The sequence below is a fragment of the Pan troglodytes genome, chromosome 7, assembly GCF_028858775.2.
Source record: "Pan troglodytes isolate AG18354 chromosome 7, NHGRI_mPanTro3-v2.0_pri, whole genome shotgun sequence".
Taxonomy (NCBI): Eukaryota; Metazoa; Chordata; class Mammalia; order Primates; family Hominidae; genus Pan; species Pan troglodytes.
Window position 1 is genome coordinate 23,222,511 of NC_072405.2, and position 14,845 is coordinate 23,237,355.

Here is a 14,845-nt window from a genome sequence, read left to right on the forward strand (position 1 = left end):
TTTACCTAAAACTTATTTTTAGTAAATTTGAAATCTTACTAATTTATTAAATCTTAAATTTAGTAAATCTTGAAATCTGTTTTTTTAAATGTACATAAACATTTGTTAAAAACATTCCCAAAATTCTGGCTGGTATTGATAAACCATTTTTCTTAACAGTAATATTTTCTTAATATTTGAATCTAGAATTCTAGTTCATTTTTTGGGTATACACTGATATTTTATGATGGACATTAACAGAAAACATCGGTAAAGTAAAAATAAAATGAGCTATTGATTCTTTTAAAGCACTTTACCCATAATTTCTTCAAATTTATATATTTTTATTATACCTATTATGAAAATAGGAAGAAAATGATGTCATTTTATGCCTCATAATACATTTAAGAAATTATTCAGCTTGGCTTATATTGTACATTCATATTCTTATTAAAAACCAAATGGATTTTTCAGAAGCAAAAGTTGAATACATCCTAGAAGATATATAAGCTTAATCAGTAACCTTAAAGTAGATATAATAACAAACATATTCTACAATCTATTCCCCAGAACAATTATCACACTTCTAACAATCATATCACTCATTTTTTCATGAATAATACACATCCTTACTTTGAGTATAATGTCATATATTAAAGGGAGGCTTCTGCATATGTGCTTTACTATTTTTATAAACTGTCTTCATGAGAAAAAAGCATTTTGACTCCTCTGACACATCTCAGGTTTAGTTTTCACCTTTTAAGAGAAAACAGAGTAAGCAGAAAATGGCTGTGGCAGGGCTGTAATTCAAATTGTCAAAGTAATCACCATGGTGTCCACATCTGGCTTCATTAGAACCTAATGACTCACATTTCAAATCTACCTTCTGTCTACTAAATCCCAACAAAATCAGTGGATTCTGACTGATTTACTGATCTCCATATTTCCTTGGAATACGCAGACACCAATGCCTATTTTTCTTATGAAAAGACAGCATCAAAAGAAATCGAGGACATTAAATAGCTATTGAATCAAGAGCAGCTGCACACTGAAGAAAGTATTTGGTAACTAAGAAAAAAATATATAGCTTCGTGTCAGCCATATAATCCTAGAAAGCTAAACCTGGGCTACCAATCACTAGTTAATTTAAAAACCAAATACAATTTTTATAAAAATAAAATTTCAGAAATGATAAATACTTCACTGAGAAATGTATCTCGAATTCCCATAATAAAATCTGGCTGCAGAGTGCTTTACTAATTAATGAAGTAAATTTGTTACAATGAGAATATATCTTGAAATGTACACACCTAGGACCATAAAATAGTGCTTGTTTAAAAATATTTATATATATGAATATATGATTACCATTTTTACCTCTTTCAATCTATTCCTTTCATTTATTTCCTCAAGTATTAATTAGGTTCAGAAACAAGACACATCTTATCTCTACATGGAAATTCAAATAAAGCCTTGAAAGGCTAAATAATAAAAATTAATATAAGTAATATTTTATCTCTATATTGCAATGATAAATGGATTTTGCACAGGTCAACAGGTTTTAAAATATTAGTACTCTTCTAATAAACTACTGCTTAACACTATTTCTGTTTCTTTGTCCCTATATTCAAGGTGAAGAGTAGCTGCACTGACGCTATGTAAGCTATTTGCATCTATTTTATTTACACCTATTTGTTTCTTGTTTCTAGACACGTAAGCACCAACACCCAATAAAATGTATGAAATTGTGTTTTAAAAAACAAATAATTTACATGGACCCTAGAGATACAACAAGAAAACATTACCTTTGGAAGTCCTTCTCAGAAGATTACACACATTAAGAGACAGACCCACCTTGCTCTGGCTTGACTTAATGACTCAAATGCAAAAAGTTATGGTTTGTAGTTTTCATAATGCTTAATGAGCCCTACCCAAAATGACAGAGATCTCCAATATGGAAAGACTTCCCAATAGACACAATCTATAAAATGTCTCTTGAGAAGAAAATAAAAATCCATCTTACCTCAGCATAGAAATGATTAAATATTACTTTATACTACATGTTGAGAACTATACATATTTAGAATAAAGATTCTTTCCAATGCATGATTTTATAAACATTTAAAGAAATTGTGTACATCAAATTAGGACAACATAAGATGGAATATAGTAGTGATGTTTCCAAGTTGTCATGGTTACTTACTTGTCAAACAATATTTCTAACTCACACACCATGAGTGTCAGGAATAGAACAGCATAGCAAAACTCTGAAAGTCACCATTCACCTGTGAAGGCCAAAATAAAAATGTCAAAGATGATGGCATATCTACAGAGTTTGGCGGAAATTTGATGCACCAACTCTTTTGCCAGAATGCAGAAGCTTCCAGAATTGATGAAAAATGAAACTTCGAGTTAAACAGTATCTCAACAGGAAATGAAATACATCTTTCTATCTTTTGGAAGGTTACCAAGCATGTCTTCTTGCAACTGATCTGCTTCCAATTCTTAACTGGAAAAAGAAAAGACTAACACTCCACAGTGACAGAATAAATTGAGTAGCCACGCTTTTATTTAATCATTCTTGTTTGGTTTTAGTTAGTAATTAATTTTGTTTGTCCTATTTTATAAAAATATCATGACAACTTTTCATAATGCATGCTGTCATAAATACGTATGCCCAATGTGGTAGAATAAATAGAAAGAAAAAAATTTAAAAAGGTGTACAAATATTGGTAAATATCTTTTTAATACACATTCTCACTGAATGAAAAACAGAAAATCTCATCCTAATTATTCAGTATATCCTTAGAATTTTGATATTAACATAACATTCAAAGACGTATTTGCATGAACTTCATATTCAAATGTAATTATATAATAAATGCAGATAAGGTGTAGAAACATATGTATCTGTGTACTGCCCTCTTACATATCTAAATATACAGAACAACACTGTCTTAATTGTGCCCTCAAAACTATATGGTCTTAGAGAGTCAAGTTAAATAAATTTGAGAAAACTGCATTCTTAAAGATTCACTATTCATTTTTGCATAAGAGCTATGAGATGTTTGTACAAAATATAGCAATAATTTGTTTAATGCATAATATCTTTGCTCATAATAAACTTTTATTATATAGGCCTAAAAAGTTTATTGTTTCCTAGAAGACTATATTAAGATGTCTCTGCAACAAAGATCTGTAACGGATTAGTGTTTCTGACTTTTCTTCTACCATAATATACATTAATTTAATTTTCATGATCCTTAGAAAAATCTATTTTATGCAACTGTTATTTTAAATTACGTATGGGATATATTTAATAAATGATAAGATTGTGTTCATTTAAAAATTTATATAAAAACAGGTTTTGGAAAATTACCAGTCACAAATCAATGTAGGAAAATGGCACCAGGCAAGAAAGGCAGCACATATTTCTTTAGTCATAGGTTTTTCCAAGTGACGTTGCTTAACAGAAGAATCTATGCAGCTCTCTGGTCGTTAGAACGATAAAAGCAAAACTATTTGTCAGAGAAATCCCTGAAAGATCTAATTTTCAAAAATGTTAGAAGAGAAAAAGAATCAAGTTCGTAGCATGATAAAAAAAAATTAGAACACACAAAATTCACATTCTTAATAGTCAGTTTATAAAATACAAATACATATGTATATAGATGATCTATATTACATCCTTTTTTAAAAGGTGTGAGAGATTACTCAGAAATAAACACTTCTAAAGGGTAAAATTTACTTAGAAAAACTATGTGACCTGCAACCATATATATCTCTCTATATAAAATATAGTTATACACAAACATCATTTTATATATATAAATATGTATGCGTATATATAGAGACAGTGTGTAATGTCAATTAACTAATGTAATAAAGTAAAATAAGATATCACTGTCATAAATATTTTAATTCACATTTTTGTATGTACATCTCTCAACTTTACTCCTAATTCTTTCTCACAACGACAACTGTAGCTTTTTCTAATCATCCTGTATTTATGCTCCCGGTTACCACTGAAAACTCTTATGCTCTGTTAGAGGAATTTTCTCTATCGCTGGAGTTTCGTGGCCCACAGAGAAATACTATTTGGCAAAAGGTCGTTTGGAAGCAGGTAAGAGACAGTGAAAAAAAAATGCATATCAAAAAGGCTTATCAAGAGCGTTCTTTTAGTCATAGCCCATACATTCTACAAATAACATCTATCAGGAAAATAATTCAAGATCTAAATGGAGAAACATAAAATAACAAAGGCACTTAAAATAATTATAAAATGTTCTTTCAAATGCTATTACAAAAATCTTATCAAAAAGCAGGCAAATCCAGAAGAAAACAGATGTTCCACAAATACAATTCATTTCTTTGTATACTTTTGAAAAACACATTAATCCTTTCAGTACACTGGAGAGCTATTGTGGGGAAAGACTGTTATGCAGGCACTTCAGAAGGCCTCACAATGTAGAAGAATTTGCTCCTTTGCTGGGAGCCAGCCCAATATCCCCCCAGATCATTTTTATTTGGCCACCAACACTGCAAAAACCTTTGCAAGCAAAAGGTGGATTCGGAGAGAGGCATCATTTGGCAATGAGCATGACATATCTTTGCTACATCTAATTTATGTATCTTACCCCAGTAAATTTTTTTTTTCAGCTAGTAAAAGCTCTTTCATAACTCTCATACTGCTTTTTCTACCCTCTTTCATGAAGACAGTTCAGAGATTCAAAAACTCTGGATATCTTCCCATTTTAAATATATATAATGTTGGCATGCATTTAGATAAATAACAATTTACAAATATACCTGTAAATTCAATATCAAGCCTTTATTAGGAAAGAAATCTATTTGAACATGTATATAAGCTGTTATGGTAATTCAGCTTGGAAGATTAAGCACTCTAGAAATAAAATCTAGTCATACTGATATAGGAGTTAAGAAATCACTTAGGCAGAAAGTAAGGGAATAGGAGTCCTCGGTAAGACTTTTCTCTTTAATGAAAAGCAGCCCCAAATCGTTTTCTAACAATGAGCAGTTTGTAAAATCAAGCTGCAGACATAGACAAGCAAGCTCTCAGCTTGCACGGGTGAATGCCAGAAGGAACCAGGGCCCGGACATGTTCAAGATGGCGGCTCCATCTTCCCTCCTCTTTGTCAGCCACGTGTAGAGTAAAGAGCAGACAAGATGGCACCGATCAACTGGAAAGCCCATTTGTGTTAAGATTAGGGTACGGCGACCAGCCTTCCCCATGCTATGTAAACATCATCACTGATCAAACCAATCTGTGTTCCCTACGTAGTAAATCAAACACCACCTTCTCCAGCCTGCCTATAAAATCTGCTGCGGTCCTTGCCTCCCTGCTTTTTTGGAGGTGTCTCTCTGGAAAGGAATTGCTCTCCTCTCTCCGTTCTTCTGTCTATTAAACTTTCCACTCCTTAACCCACCCACATGTGTCTGCGTCCTGAATTCTTTCTCAGTGACAGACAATGAAACCCAGGGTATATACTCCAGGCAAAGTAGCCGTTTCAGTATTTTTTGTAAATGTTAGCCATTTTAACATGTGTTCCAGCAGACTGTTAAAAAAGTTTGTTGGGACTTTTAAAAATTGCAAGTAGATTTTGTTTTAGAGTGACAACTGAAACACGAATATGTTAATATATAAGTCACGTAGGTTTGCAGAGTAAGACAACAGTAGTACCACCTATATAAGAATTGAAATCCTTTTGCGTAGTAGATAAATTTTTTAAATCAGTTTTAAAAAATACATTCCAGGAGACATATGTAAGTAACAAATAATCTGTGAGATTTCTACTAAAATTCTGATTTCCTATCTATTACCTTAAGATTATATAATGTAAGTGTAACTCAAACATAGCAGCAGTCATGCTGTGAAGATAATATAGATATAGCACAGAAAACCCAAATCAGATTTCTTACTCAGGAAAGCCCAAAGTTTCAGCACCTCAAATACAAAGAAATATTTACCACATATAGACATAGATAGCATGGAAGAAAGAAGGGAAATCGTTGAAAAGTAAGGTCAGATAGCAGAAATGTAGATATGATAATGTGGTAGCTATTTTTTCAGGAATGCTCCAAATTTAGCAGAAAACTTACCACATGAGTAAACCATACCTGGTGCAAGGCAGTACTCAATTGTGAATGATCATATTTGTAAGCTGCATATAAGTTAAAAAACTTGCCTTTAAAGGCAAAAAAGCAACTTCACTTCATATTTTGTAGTTTTATAACTAAGATTCCATTATGTGTGATGGCACCAGATCTTGTTTTCACTTTGTCAATCTAGACACGAGTAAAGCTCCTCTTTTTGTACAGAAAACTGTTATTGTGTAACTAGTCCCACATATGCATCTAAGTGGAATTAATCTACACTTACGAGTATGTAAATAGAGCCAAGGATTTAGCTGGGTACTTTGTAAAAATAGACGCATAGTTATTTTTTAAAAAAAAAACAATGTCTATTCTGTTATTTATGAATTTTTTTTGTATTTACTGCTAGGTTGATATTGTTACTCAGCATCAGAGAAAAACAGTCATACTCAAAGTCATCCTTAAAGTATAATATGAATATGACTTTGTATAAAGTAATATAATTTCGGAAATAGAAACAGTCACACCTTTTCAAACAGACAGCTTGACATATACATCAGACTCATTAGATAAAATATGTCCTGGTATACTCTGCAGGTACAGCTATTAGCTAATCAAAATATACACTGCCAGGTAAATTCCCCAGGGTCTGAATTGTCAATCATAATTTGTCAGCTTTATAGGGAAATGGAGACTCACCACAATCTGATTCTTATAATTAATTTTATACAGTGTTCCATGGACAATAATAATGTAATATTTTAAATGTTGAAAATTTCCAGTAACAAGTTAGCCTATTTAAGCAAGAGATTTTTTGCAACTGACCTATGATTACTCTCTTTATTTATTCATATCATAACTTTAACCAAGTGGAAGGGAAATTTATTGTGGGATCCTGAATGCCAAATTCATTCCTAAATCAAATCCCTTACAGTTTAATCAATAAAATTACTGGGCAAGAGAGACTGTTTAAATTATTCCTAGTAATGTAACACTGCAATTGGATTCTTTATTTGAATTTTCAGTTCTTCTATTAGTTTCAACATTTCATGGTGGTCTATTGATCCACAGCAAAGAACCTCTCATTAGAAACTGACCAACCAAACACAGACTCTGCCAATTCTGAACTATGTTAATAGATCATTTACTTTACATCCTATTTCTACACAAGTTTTCAGGCCACTCATAATGGGGCAAGGAAAGACTATGTCTTTCAAAGCTAGTATTTTTCTCCATGCGTATGCTTTCTGTCTTCATTTGGAAAAAAACTAAATGATTTCGTGTCTTCTATTTTGTGCCATATCACATGTGCCTTTCTCACATCATTAATTAGGAGGTTAGTATAAGATATGGAATGATAATGCATGATATTTGACTTTTAGCCTTTCAGACTGTTTTCAGTTATATTACATCATGTTACCCTTACTGGTGTTCTGCAAAATATTAGGCTAGTTGCTATTACACCTGTTATTATTATTTTATTTAAATATGAAACACATATCTATTTTTAAAATGCCCTCTTGGCAAGTATAGAGATAGTAGCAAAGCCAAGACTTCTGTTAAAAATGATTGCCTACTTTTGTACTTCAGATCCAAGAAGATACTAAGCAATCTTTTAAGAGGGAAAATGAGGTGAATATCCTCATATTTCTTTCTTCTCCATTTTCTTTAGTCATCCCTATAACGGAGAATTAAGGTGATGAGACTGGCTGAATTTGAAGTAAATATAGCAGCAGAGTATCTATATTACCAGGGTTACACTTGTTGACCTCATCCTGCTAGTTCTCAGAACTAGGTCCATGATTTCTAAGTGGTGTGAATTTAAGAACATTTTCTTCTTCGCGAAGAAGCACATGGATTAAACACAACTTTCTGGGGTAATTTTCTCGGGGTCTCTCATAATATTGTTTTTAAATAAAATTTATCATTTCAGTTTTAAACAAATTTTACACAGCTGTTATATAACTCAAAGCCCTCTAATAAGAAGGATCTTCCTACTCACTAGAAAAGGGCAATACTCATTTGAAGTCCAAGGATATTTGAGTGTAAACAAAACAAATGATAATGCAGTGGCCAATCAATGAGAGTAATTCATTATAGTAGAAACAACTTAGTATTTTACATTCTCACTGAAACTTTCTGTAAGATTATCTCCTCTGACTCAACAACCAATAATTTTGTATCTTAGTATATTTGGGGAAGTCTTCATTATTGTTCTGAAGAGGTCATGCAATGAAAAAGACTTCAGTTGAAGTTATCTTCAGAGAATCAGCCTTCCTCATTTTAACTAAGAACAGTAATGCAGACCAGCATACATTATGTGCTTGGTGCCAAGAGGCAGCTAAATACATTTTTTGAAAATATGTTGAAAACTGTGAATTGATACATAAATATGATCAATCGGTCTGAAGGCAGCATATGTTTTGGTTAACAGCATAGACCCTGAAGGAAGACTGGGTGGTTTCAAAACCTCTCCCAAGGTGCCAGTTCTGTGACCTTGGATAAGACTTTACCCTTTTATCATGTCAGTGGAGATAATAGCAATACTCACCTTTTAAGACGCGTTGATTCAATTAGTTAATAAAATTATTGATAACACTATATAACATATGTTAGTCATATTTATGTTTGTTAAATAAATACAATTAAGGCCAGGCGAGGTGGCTCAAGCCTGAAATCCCCGCACTTTGGGAGGCCGAGGCAGGTGGATTGCCTGAGCTCAGGAGTTTGAGATCAGCCTGGGTAACATGGTGAAATCCCCTCTCTACTAAAATAAAAAAGAAATTAGCTGGGTGTCGTGGCATGTGCCTATAATCCCAGCTACTCAGGGGGCTGAAGCAGGAGAATTGCTAGAACCCGGGAGGCGGAGGTTACAGTGAGCCGAGATCGCACCACTGCACTCTAGCCTGAATGAAAAAGCAAGACTCCACCTCTTAAAATAAATACAATTAAAATATTTCAGATGCCAATGTCAATTTGATACATATTGTTCTCTGCTCTCATCTTGAAGAGCACATAAGTAGAGTCACATAAATGATAAAAATTAAAATACAACCCCTATTTGAACAATTAAGATACTAGTTTTACTCCATAGTAATTTTGACAGTAGTACTATCCATTAAAAATCAAGCTGGGTGTGATGGCTCACGCCTGTAACCTCAGCACTTTGGGAGGACGAGGCAGGCAGATCACTTGAGTTCAGGAGTTTGAGACCAAACTGGCCAACATGGTGAAACCCCATCTCTGCTAAAAATACAAAAATTAGCCAGGCATGGTGGTGCACGCTTGTAATCCCAGCTACTCGGGAAAGTGGGGCAGTAGAATCACTTGAGCCCAGAAGGCAGAGGTTGCAGTGAGCCAAGATCACGCCACTGCACTCCAGCCTGGGTAACAGAGTGAGACTCATTTTTTTTTGTTTTGTTTTGTTTTTTAAAGAAAACTATTAGCAATAATTACTGCAATGTTATTTTTACATCTTTGCATGTAGCCTCACCAGACTCCTTTTAGTAGATTTTATATTTCTACTTCTAAAAATAAGGAAACTAATGCCTGTAAATGGTAAATAATCAGACTAACTGCCATTTATCTGGGCTGCTTTGGGTAAATTTTGTATCATTTACAAGTTGAACAAATGAAACAAAAACTTGGAGTGCATTTTAGCTTCTGACTCTGTGGAGGGCTGGGATTGCTGCCTAGTGGAACAGGATGCCAGACACTGTGGAGAAGAGCCTTAGAAGATCATCATAACCCAAACTGAAGTAGTGCTATAATAAGATTTGAAAGTGGCAGCTAATGATTCATGGATCACATGCCAGCAAATCTGTCACTTCAGATACCACTGTGTGCCTTACAAAGAAAGCTAGGCAACCTGTTCAAATGCACTGTTTTTATCAAAAAGTTCTGAGCCACTTACAAAGACTGCATTTAAAGGGACGAAATGTTTAATGGAGTTGGGATAATAAAAACATAGGAAGTCACACATCCAATAAAAATAAAAATAATTTAGAGAGAAGCAATACAAAGACAGCTCCATAGACTGGAGGGTAAGTCAAAGATGAATTTGAGGAAAAAAAAGATAAGATGGTAACAGATTAAGAAGATACGATAGAGGAGGCTATTAACATGCCTAAGCCATAAAAACTAAATAAGGAAGAACAAATGGACATACGAGAGCTTTAAAAATATTATAGACTTTCCCTAAAACTGTAACAGGAATTACTTTTAATATAGTTAACCATCATTAGGATACTTAATTTATACCTAATTGTATTTGTTTAACTCATTCTAAAATAGATAATTGAGAGTTTATTCTGGGAGGTTTCATTAAGAATTATTTGTAATAGCATTGCTATAGTGGCACTGTGCTGGGCACCGCATGCCTGAACCAGAATTGAAACAATCATTTTCCCAGCCATCAGCATAGTGGCTTCTACGCTGAGAACATTGAGACATTGACCTTGACTGCAGGAAGCTATCTCATCCAAGATCACAGCAGTGTAGCCCATATCCAATAGTGTTGGATTTAGGGTAAAAAGGTCCAACCCTTTTATCTTCATGAGGGACCATCCTAAAGAACTATCCCAGCTTCAGAGCTTGCAGTGGAGTGGTTGAGGACTGTTGCTATTGGGTTAGGCTTCAAGCTCTCAATCTTCTCAACTCAGCTTCCCTCATTCCCTTAAGAAAGCTTCCCAAGAGCAGCCCCAAACAATGCTCCTAGTTTCAAATCTCCACATCAATGCCTCTCCTTCAGACCTAAAATGATCTATGAGGTTGTCAAAGTTCTCCTGATTAGTATAGTGGTTAGATTTTGAACCCTGAAGTCAGACTAATTTGAGTTCAAATATCAGTTCCTCACAATCTGTGTGATTTCAGGCAACTTCTTCATTAGAAAATGGGGAGAGCAATGACCCCTATCTATCAAGTTGTAAAGATTAAATGGCATAATACATTTTTATAACATAAATGCTTAGTTAATAAATATTCAATAAATGTCATCTAATTTTATTATCTATGCTTATCTAAATCCCCATTTAAAAAAAAAAAAGAAAGAAGCTACTCTGTGGGCATTTGCTCTCCTAGAAAAACAACTCCAATCAGCCATCGGAATGCTCAAAGTATAAATAGTAGTAGCCAGAATTTGCTTGCAATGGAATTGCACAAGTCCCTGACATCATTTTACAGATGTAAAGTTAGTAACAGTCAACAAATTGAACAGCTGCTGTGATGACAACTTTGTGTTTTTTCCATAGATTTTATTACAATTTAGTAAAAGTTCACTCCTTATATATCCCGATTTTTTTCAATTAATGAGTGACTTTAGAAAAGTAAGGGATGGTGTGAACAACTGAAAGACAAGATTAGAAAATAAAAGTGAAATGGTGTTAAGCAATTCGTATGATTTTTACATACAAAGCAACAGTAATCTATGAAAACCTACTTTATATAATGCTACAGAATAAAGCAATATTTCTGGTGGTTTAAGAATATTCAAATCACTTTTTATTTATGTGAATACCCTTGATTTTATTTTCCTTACCATCAAATGTTGATGGAACTTGAAGCCAAGCCAAGTGGTGCTTAATCCCTGCTTTAGCTGCTTGATTTCAAATATCCCTTAGTCAGCTTCAGACCTTGGGGAAGGGAACCAGCTGTGTAAAAGATGATGCAGTAGCAGCTGGAGAAATACCACAAGTAGAAAATGACTGCGTACAACTGTCCTTCCTTGTGAAATAGGTGTAGGCACTTATTCTTGGGCTAACCATGTCTTATAAAATATATGTGATACTGAAGGATTAAAGACAGTCTTTCAGTAATACTGCTTTCAAACTAAAAACATCATGCACTCAGATGTGCTTACAGAAAAAAATTATTTTTATAAATAAATATTGAGAAAACAGTGATTCGAGTGAATATGGGCTACCTAATTTTTTTGTTTTTGTATTTTTTATTTTTTTTTATTTTTTGAGATGGAGTTTCGCTCGTTACGCAGGCTGGAGTGCAAAGGCGCGATTTCGGCTCACCACAACCTCTGCCTCCCAGGTTCAAGCGATTCTCCTGCCTCAGCCTCCCAGGCTACCTAATCCTAAACTATATTCCTAGATTCTCAATAGAACTTCACCTTGAGAATCATGAATACAAAAACACTTACAAATGAAATAGTTTGGGGTATTCCACTAGACCCAAGGGATATAAAGCAATCTAAGATATTATTCTAATCTTCTAAAGCATTTTTGCATACATTCAAAATAAAATAACAATTCAATGCAATATATACATATTAGAGATGGAGAACAAAACAAATGTTACCATAAAAGGAAGTAAATACTCAGTTACAAAAATCCTGGGAAATCAAGGAACATTTCTTAGGAGAATTATATTCCACTGATTTATGTATTTTAAATTCAACCACAGAGGAAGACATTTTCTCATAAAGTTTTCTCATCAGTTCTAAGCATTGACTGCAATACTTTTATAATTGAATGATGAGCTTCTACACATTAGGTTTTGCCTTTGTTTTGCACACATATTTGAGTTTTTTTAAAGGGCAATTACATGTGTTTTCCTAAACTGAAATTTTACAACTTGTGTCTGCAAAGTCATCTCCTGACAGGAAAAAGAAACTATGAGCTCAAGCAAAATTGTCCAAAAACTTCAGAGTAGAGATTTGGTTCCTCTACTCTCACCAGCAAAACAGCACTGGCTTCTAGAAGACATTGGCCAGTGTAGGCATCCTTTATTCTACTTTGACTCAATGGAATGGTTGCTATTATCTATTTCAATATTTCTAATAAGATGGAAATTTTTTCCATTCAGTGCATGTATTTCTACTAAAAATACATAAATTTACCTTCCTTAATATTCAGAGGATAAGAAATGAGCCTCTCTGGAAGTAGATAACAGAAGTCGGATGTGCAGAGACAATGTAGAGATGGTAGCAGTTAACTGAACTGAAATGGTTCCCATAGTATTTGCTTTTTATAGAGATTTTTTTATACAGTTACAAAATGTACGAAACTCCCAGGACGCATATATTCATGGTGTCCATATCTGTTCAATTAATTAAAAATCACTTCAAGATGTCTTCTCTACTTAACTGCATAAGGTAAGGGAATTCAAATGCAAAGAACAATTTAAAGTACATTGGAAACATAAAGTTGCATGGAAATTATATCACAAGAGAACAATTGTTGCTGTTTAGTCAAAAGCTCATTCTTTGCCGTATGCTTAGAGGCTATTGTTTATTTTTAAAATTCATGTTTTTAAATTGTATTTTATAATCATCAGTACAGCTGGTGATTCTGCTACAAGCACAACTAAAATGAAATTAGAGACATTCAACTGTAGGGATCCATTGAGAACCCCAGAGTTGGTACGAAGATTATTTTGAATGCAAGGGATTTGAGATTCAACAAATACAGAAAGAAGCCTTCTCAGAGCTTCCCTTATGTGACAAAAGGCAGCAACTTCTGGAAAATAAGGCTGTCATAAATTACTCCCAGGACAGAGACAGAGGGTAAACCTTCCCTAAATCCCCTCTTAAGGGGAGTTTCATGGCTGTGATGAAGGCAGTAAAGCCACTCGCACCTGCATAAATGAACATCACCAGTTTTTGTCTCACGTTTGTCCTAAAAATCCTTCAGTCTTTAAGAAAACCTATTTGTTGTTCCCACAGTAGTGTTTTCACTTCTTTTCTTTCTCCTACTAATATATATAAGCCTCTAACTTTAAGCATTTAGTAAGCTAGTTACGTCGTCTGTTAGTTCCTGTATAGAAATGAAGTTTTTCACTCCTGTTAATCTATGTTTTGTCAATTACTTTGTAGACCTGCTGTAAATGAACCCAAGAAGGCAGAACGAAATGTTTTCCTACATGACACTACAGATGAAACCACCTAATAAGATTTCAAATGTCAACTATAAGGATATTACAGAAAATTAGCTTTGTTAAAAGCAAAATCCATTAATAGGTTTTATATTTTGTGGTATTCTTTAATAAAGGTGGATAACTTAAATTATCATGAATAAGTACCAAAAAAAAAGCATGCCTTCCTATTTACATCAAAAGCTTATCCACATATTTCTAGATTTTTTAACATGGAAAAACTAGTGTTCATGGTGGGCAATGTTTGTTAGTGACATTTATTTAGCATTTACTTTCTACAAAAATGAATTTCAGAAAGATAGTAATTAGATAAATTCCCCAAATATTTTTCAACATAGTAAACTGAGTTTGAGGCTAAAAAACACAAAATGTTAAAAGTTTAATTTGTTAAATAGTTATATTAACATTATCATTGTTTTACGTTTAAGTATGTTCCTGTATGTCTTTATCTAGGAATTTAAGACTTTTTTTTTTTTTTTTTTTTTTTGAGACAGGGTCTCACTGTGTCACCCGGGCTGGAGTGCAATGTCACCATCTCAGCTCACTGCAACCTCTGCCTTTTGGGTTCAAGCTATTCTTGTGCCTCAGCCTCCCGAGTAGCTGGGATTACACGTGCGGGCCTCAATGCCCGGCTAATTTTTGTATTTTTAGTAGAGCCAGGGTTTCACCGTGTTGGCCAGGCTGCTCTCGAACTCCTGAGCTTAAGTGATCCACCTGCCTCACCCTCCCAAAGTGCTGGGATTATAGGCGTGAGGTACCAGGCCCGGCCAAGTCATTTTCTTTACCGCAGCAGTTAAGTTTAAAAGTCAATTTTCTTTTGTAATGCATACGTATACCACAAACTGTCTTAATATGGTCTCTATCACTGCCG

The 14,845-nt window shown here is 33.8% G+C and overlaps 1 protein-coding gene and 1 long non-coding RNA gene across 2 annotated transcripts in view; both read right to left on the minus strand.

Annotated features, from left to right (window-relative positions):
• SGCZ (sarcoglycan zeta) overlaps positions 1-14,845 on the minus strand; it is a 1,171,086-nt gene that overhangs the window by 844,343 nt on the left and 311,898 nt on the right. The gene's annotated exons all lie outside the window — the stretch shown is intronic.
• LOC129135671 (uncharacterized) overlaps positions 1-14,845 on the minus strand; it is a 119,597-nt gene that overhangs the window by 9,771 nt on the left and 94,981 nt on the right. Inside the window, exon 2 of the long non-coding RNA XR_008536656.2 lies at positions 2,183-2,264. This is a non-coding gene — a long non-coding RNA (uncharacterized LOC129135671). The remainder of the gene's footprint in view (positions 1-2,182; positions 2,265-14,845) is intronic.